This window comes from Humulus lupulus, chromosome 1 (genome assembly GCF_963169125.1).
Source record: "Humulus lupulus chromosome 1, drHumLupu1.1, whole genome shotgun sequence".
Classification (NCBI taxonomy): domain Eukaryota; kingdom Viridiplantae; phylum Streptophyta; class Magnoliopsida; order Rosales; family Cannabaceae; genus Humulus; species Humulus lupulus.
The window spans coordinates 180,457,539-180,465,590 of NC_084793.1; positions in this window are offsets into that span (position 1 = coordinate 180,457,539).

Genomic DNA, 8,052 nt, shown 5'->3' on the forward strand with positions numbered 1-8,052 from the left:
AGAAGAAGACCACGTGCCTTCATGGTTTATAGCCAAGGCTTCTAAGCTAAACTCCAAAATGTTCAATTAACATATTCAGACTTTGGGACTTGAAGAAGTGAATGTGGTATGCCCGCACCCACACGAGAGAGCCAATAATCCTAGTGGTGCCTATTGTGCCTGGTCTAGGTATCACATTTATGTAGGAGCTACTATCCCTTTGCATCCTTTCTTTAGTTCAATAGCGGATTACTTTAATGTTTCTCCCTTCTAGATTGCTCCAAACGTGATACACGCCCTGTCTTCCTTATACATTCTTTACCACTTCTAGGGTTGGAACCCGCCTACCCCTCATGAGGTACATTATTTGTTTGATCTTAGGACTAACCCCAGCCACAAGAATACAAGTTTTTTCCACTTCTTTCATAGCCAAAAAAGGGGTTAAGTATCTTCATGGCATTGCCCATAAATCAAATCCTGGAAAGTATTATATGGAATACTTTCTTACTCCAGACATCAAAGCCAACAACCTGTCTTTTACGCATGCAGACCCTTTTGATCAACATCTCCCAACCAGGGAAATGCGTTCCCGGGCAGAGGATCTCGCTAACATGCCCATTGAGGAGAAGGATGTTAAGCAGTTGGTTACCTTGGAGAATCTTCAACTGGTGGGATTGTTACAGAACAAACAAGACATTGATGTGGGCAGCACTACTGATGAAGCAGATTCAACTAATTAGTCTAATGCAGATACTGAAGTAGTGTCTGACCAGTTCTCTCCTGAACCATCCTCTCAGCCATGCTGACCAGAAGGTCTTATCATTAGAGAACCTCTTCTTGAAAATTCTCACAATGCTTGGCAAAGGCAAAAGCATTGAGCTCCTTAGAGAAGACAACTCATCGTCGGAAGACGAGGATGAGATTTTCGATGAAATTCTGAATTCAGGTTATACTAACAGTAACCATAATTACATTTTGAGAATGATTGTGATGAAAGTCTGTAGAGTCATGTGGTCACAGTAAACATTTTCATTCACTTATATTTATTTCTCATTTCACTGACCTAACTTTTGCTTTAGTTTTTTGTAGATCCAGACATGTTTAAGCAGTTCAACACTACCTCTGCCCAAAAGAGGAAAACTGATGAAGGGAGCAGCCTGAATCCTCCAAACAAGGTCATGAGGACTACACCGCCTAACCATGGGAGACCATCCGATCAGTTAGTCACTATCCCACGCTTGACTCCTCCGTCTATTCCTTCTTCTGTCAACCTTCAAACTACTCGATCAGCCTGCTTAAGCGAGCCTCTTCACATTGCTGGTGAGTATGGAAAAAAGTTACTAGACCATACTCTTCACCACTCAATGACAACTCAGACCTTTGAGACTCTACCCCGACAAAGCATTGAAGTTGTCCTTCACAAAGGCCTTGCTCAAATTATGAGTGTAAGCACCTTATCAAAAACACTCACTTTCTTATTGATTGTTTTTATTTCGAATACTTTTCTGGTTATTTACTCCAAGGACTCATTACTGTTAGTCAAGCTCAACGTCGAGCAGTCGACTATAAGGAGCTGGTCAAGATCTTAAATGATCAGTTGGTGGAAGCTCAGGCAAAGATTGAAAGTTTGACTAAGTCTGAGAAAGATCTCCAAGAAAAGACTGAGCAGGCTGAGAAAACAATTGTTGACCGTTTTAGATCGTTGAAGGAGTTGGTTGATGAGAACAACAAGCAAATCCAAGCCGATAAGACATTGACCGACCAGCTGGAGAAAAAGACTCAAGAGAATGAAGAGTTGAAACAGGAAAAGGAAGCTGATCTGGCTCGTTATGAAGAAATTTGCTTCAACTACTTCTATCAGATTTGGAAGTTAAACAAGCCTCTCAACCTTGAATTTCTCTCTGAATAAGCAAAGGTCGAAGAACTTGCCAAATGCGAAGCCAAGGCCGCTGAGGAGGCATCTCTTCCAGCTGGCACTATGCCTGCCTCTCCTGCTTTATCATTCCGACCAGAGGAGGTCCTGGATGTTGACGATGGTGTTGACCAGCCAGAGACTAATGTACCCAACCAGTAGACACTCTTAGCCAACCATAAAGCATCCTATCCAACCACGGAGTTTCCTACTCGACCAGTGATGCATGCTTAGCCAACCAGGGAAGTTGCATATGTTCTCCCGACCAGGGAAACTTTGCACTTGACTAGCAAAATGTTGTACCTGGCCAGTAGTTTACTCTTTTTTTTCCTTATACTTTTGCGAAGACAATTACTGCTTAGCAACCTTGATATTTTTCTCATACGGTCGAGCTGTTGGCATTTATACTTTACTTTTCTTTGCTAACTTGAAATATTCTAAATATTTTTAGACTTAAAACATTACAAGTTTTTTGTGAATAGTAAATTCACTCTGATGTATGCCTTATATATTTGCATGAGTACTTAGTTTTCTAACTTAGAAATTCTAGACATTTCATAAGTCCCTACTAAGTATACTTTCTCACACTCTTATTGCTCTAAAATTTTATGAGCATAATGTTTATTTTCACACGAATATCTAACTTTAAATTTTGAAAAATTACAAGTTACTTAAGCTTTGTCAAACAAGTTAGCATAATGGCCTTTTTGACTTTGAAAATTTACAAGTTAGCCTAAAACAAATATTTTAACTTGTGCTCTCATTGCCTATGTTGAATTATATACCAGTATACCCTAGGGGCCCCCCAAGTGATCGAGGGTTGAAAGATCCTTGGTCACTTGCTACTTGACCAAATCTGTTCGAGCAGTTAATTACTCGTGAAACACATAGAATATATAGAAATTTTTTGAGCAGTTGTGTAATGCCCTGCTAATTAGGGTCCATTACCAAGTGTGTTTAAAACCAGTGCTGGACTTGCTAAACAAGTCATTTGGACTAAACATGTGTTTAAGCCACTAAAGGTTTAGGTATTAAAACTTTTGGTCAACTTATAAACATTTCCATTAAGTTAAAAGAAAAACATGTTCTTTACATGGGATCCCAAAAACATCAGTTTAAAAGTCAATTATAATACTCAAGTTACATAATAAGCTGACCTAGGCAGAAAAAGCTGGGTTTGACCCTAGTTCCCTTGAGCATCTTGACCATGGTGGTCGAGCGGACTGCATAGGTACATACAACTGCTAATGCCCTCCAACTCATGGCTGGTTGAGCTTCTCTTTATCTTTACCTGCACCACAAAGCACCTGTGAGCCAGAAGACTCAGCAAGAAAAAATATTCAATAGCTTACAGAATAAAACGATTATCAAACAGTAATAACTGAAACTGATGCATTCATTAAACCAAACTGGAGACCATAGAGTCACACAAGTGCATGTTGCACTTTCTTTCAAGTTGTTGGCATCCGAGCCAGTCAAGTGCATGTCGCACTCCCAGGGTGGCCCAACCATGGTGGCTTACACTCCACGTGCATTGTGCAAATCTTAGCTTATAAACTAAGTTCTTTAAGCCCTTGACTTATTAGTCAAGCCACCACGTGCCTCCAACTTATAAGTTGAAGCCTTGGGACTCTCAACTTATGAGGCGAGTCTCCCAAAGTCCAATATTTTCTCAACTAATGAGTCGATTCCCACTTAACACCCTAATAACCCTCTAGTTTATAAACCAAGCTTCACAGTCATAACAGACATTCACATGTTTCATATGACATACCTATCAACAATCACAATGTATTATAATACATTCACACCGCAGTCATAAGCATAATCATAATTATGCACATTACAGTGTACCTAATCAGATATTCGCAAACACAATTATAATCATGTCCATCAACAAAGTCAAAGCTTTATTCATCTCTACATTCATCACCTTGACTGAGCTCTAATTGTGACAGTCAGAATCCCGTGATCCGTAAGGGGAAAGACCGGGTAAGCTGTGCAATCCCACACCGCCTGGGGAAGGTCAAGTGTAATGATTCTAAGACTATGTAGGTATGGGACTACACAGTTGAAGATGGCTTAAATGGATTGATGGGTACTACCTATATCAACAAGATGCATCTTCTTTTCGGTAGCCCATCACTTGAGAACTCCAAAGTTAAACGTGCTTGACCTGGGGTAATCTAGAGATGGGTGACCTCCTGGGAAGTTTTCCTAGGAAGCGTGTGAGTGAGGACAAAGCACTCTGAAAAGACTTGTGTTGGTTTGTAGGGCCAGTCGTCATTCCAAAAAGCAGCCATAGTGACGTGGGGCGTCACAAATGGTATCAGAGCCTTGACCCAGCCGGAAGTGTGGCCGACGAGGACGTCGGGCCCGTAAGGGGGGGTGATTGTGACAGTCAGAATCCCGTGATCCGTAAGGGGAAAGACCGGGTAAGCTGTGCAATCCCACACCGCCTGGGGAAGGTCAAGTGTAATGATTCTAAGACTATGTAGGTATGGGACTACACAGTTGAAGAGGGCTTAAATGGATTAATGGGTACTACCTATATCAACAAGATGCATCTTCTTTTCGGTAGCCCATCACTTGAGAACTCCAAAGTTAAGCGTGCTTGACCTGGGGTAATCTAGAGATGGGTGACCTCCTGGGAAGTTTTCCTAGGAAGCGTGCGAGTGAGGACAAAGCACTCTGAAAAGACTTGTGTTGGTTTGTAGGGCCAGTCGTCATTCCAGAAAGTAGCCATAGTGACGTGGGGCGTCACACTAATCATGCATTCACATAATAGGCGCAGTTTTCTTACCTTCGGTCCGAATGCGAGTTACTAGCGACGGCCCTTTGAGTATGATCCCCTATTCAAGCCTTTAGAGTAAACCTAGTCACAACCGCAATAAGGAAGTTCGATCAACATCAAGTAAATAAAAGCTTCCAGATCAAACCTTAGCCTCCGGGACATCGAATTCTACTTAACAAGGAAGTAGAATCGATCCCGAGTCCAAATGGTTAAGTTCCCAATCTGAAAATCCCATCTAAGCCAATTTTCCCCTTAAGGGTCGCGACCCCTCACAGTCGAGCCGCGACCCGCCTCTAATTCCAGAGGCTCAGCCTCCCTGGAAACCAACGCGCGCCGCGGCGCGCCCCCGAGGCGTCGATGCCCGCCTCTGCCTCCGAGCCCTCCTGGCTCGCATTTCTCTTCGCAGGTCGCAGCTCACCAGAAAAGAGCCGTGGCTCATCCCCACGAACCCAGAATTTTCTGGGTTTTTCTTCAGTCGAACCCAACTATAACCCATCTAATTTCACCCCAATCTTCCAATTCAATTTCCATAATTAACACCACCCTTTCCAACAACAAAACCCAGCTATATAACATAGTAAAACTTATCAAAATTCTCAGACTCAACCTTCCAACTATCTAGCATGCATATATTTAAACTTTAGCCAACAACCACAGAAACATCAAGAGAAGCTGAGTTTAAATCTCACCTTAGAGATGAAAAATTCCCTTGAACTAATCCCCAAGTCTAACACTTTGATTCCCAAGCTTGATCTTCGATTTCCCCAAAAATTCCTCAAGCTTCCATGGCACATAGAGAAAACGAGAGAGAGAGAAAGGGAGCTGCTGTATTTCTTTTCCTTTAATTTCCTTGGCCTTCTCCAACATTCCCAGCTCACCCAAACACTATACTTAGACCTAAAATGACCATTTCGCCCCTTACCCTTAGCCTATTTATCAAGTGTTCACAAGGGCAATTTTGTCCTTTACCTCAAATCCCGCTATCCACAATTTACATCCTATAATTCCTGCTACTTCCAATATTCTCACATGGTTACCAATAAATTTTCCCATTACCCACTAATTCCCAGTAATGTACTAAATCAATAAAATACCCCTAAGCTTACCCTGAGCCGGGTATTAAGACCCCGTTGTGACTTCTCCGCTAACTTGCTCATCGGGATCGCCTCTCGTTGAGTAACCCAAATATATCCACATAATAATGTGGTCTCAATCACACAAACACACATTTGCATTTATTCCCCGAATGGGTCAAATTACTAAAATACCCTTCTCATAAGAAAACATAATTATAGTGTTATATAATTCACATAATAACTCAATTATTGCCTCCCGGCCCCCTAATCGAGGCACTAAGCCACATTAGGAAATTTGGGATGTTACAAGTTGAACACTGCTTGAACGTACCGAGTAGTTAAACACTATCTGATTTTACCGACCAGTTGAACACTGTTTGAATAATTAACACACATGCATATTTGTAGCAAGAATCGACCACGCTGCGCGTAGTCTCTTTTATTACTCGTGAATTAAAAAAGGACAATACGTGTCTAATAACGAGTCTTAAACAACAAAAATTGTTCAAAAATAAATGACTGATCAGCAAATAACTAGCTCATAAACCAAACTTAAATAACAAGTTAAACAACTTGAAATTAAGCTACCACTCTGAAAGCAATATTTAGTGATAATATATCCTCAGACGCTCACCATTCCAGTGATTCCTGATCAGGCTCCATTCAGCCAATAAAGTTTATAAGTGTTGGGAGGCAAAACTTTCTTGATCTGATAAATTCTTTCCCAATTTGGTCCTAGCACTCCAGTTGCTGGGTCTTTGATGAACACCTTTCTCAAGACCAAATCACTGACCTGGAACTTTCGATCTTTCACCCTGGAATTGTAGCAAGATAAATTATATACCAGTATACTTATGTGCTCCCAAGTGATCGATGGTTAATTACTCATGAAACACATAGAGTATACGGAGAATTTCTGAGCAGTTGAACACTGCCCAATTACTGTCAGCTTGTCTGACCAGGTGAATGTCGGCCAGTTGAACACTGCCTGGTTTTTAGTGACCAGTTGACAACTTTTCAAATTCACTGACCAGTTGAACACTACCCAGTTTACCGACCAGTTGAACACTGCTTGATCTACCGACCAGTTGAACACTGCTCGATTTGACTGACCAGTTGATTTTTGTGATAGTATACTGACTAGTTGAAAACTGCCCAGTTTACAGTTGGGCTTGAATGACTGGTGCAACTAATGATATTTTAGCGTTTTGACCTCTTATTTGGACATTTCTGTTTAGTGCACTGTTGTCAAGTATTACTACTTGATCGCCAGGGCGGGTAAGATCTTGCCCTTCAACCTGGGCGGTTTTCCTCTAGTTGCTGATGACGTCTCTCAAATCCTTCCAGGTAGCATGTCTTCCTAACCGGTTGAACACTGTACTCTTCAATTTTTCGGAGGGCTTACTACGTGGGACCTACTCTTTCCCACTATGCTACTGGCCAAGATGTAGTGGCGGCTTCTCGACATGGCTCAGGCAGTCATTTCCTCCTTCTTGTTGGTTGTTTCCTTCTTTTTCTTTTGACTGGTCGGTTTGATGACTATCAGCCTTATCCTGACCATATTCATCTTTATACTATGGAGTTTTCTTATCTCGAGGAACTCTGGTCTAGTTATGCTCGGACGAAGTCTTTTTATTACCTGACCGATGAATGCCTGATCAAGAAGTTTCTGACCGGTGGCTTCTGGAAGGGGTTCTAGAATTCTCCCTTTGCGTCGACGCAGTCCCAGAGCAAACCCCATCATCTACCCAACTAGTGGGATTGCTTCTACTTATGTCTGGCCCCCGAGAATCGACCCTACCAACAAGGGACTTCTGACCAGCATTATTGTTTCTTGCTCCCTGGGCAGTTGTTCGTGTCGTGGCTTGGGCATTGGCATGGGCCAATGAGTAGATGCTTCTAGAGCAAGCGCTGCCTCGCGATGTCACCGGTCGGCCTCCTCCTGCCGTCGCTTTATCTCTTCGCTTCTAGCATCCATTTCCCGTCTCTACTGCTCGAATGCAGCTTTCTGCCTAGCCAGTTCCTCAACCAAAGACTCATGTCGAGTGTTGAATTGCATCATCTCTTCCTGGAAAGCCCCCATGGATTCCTAGAGTTGTTCGACCTCTAGAGTTGCCTCCTCGAGAAAGACCCTGGGCTCGGTGTCAGGGTTCTCAGGTGTAGGACCTTCTGGTCTAATAGTTTCCTTTGTCATTGACGTACCAGGCTTTCTGGGGGCCATATTGGTAGTATAGTAGTGTATTTCGTCTATTCAGGCTCTCAATGAAAGCACCAAAAATATTTCTTCTATT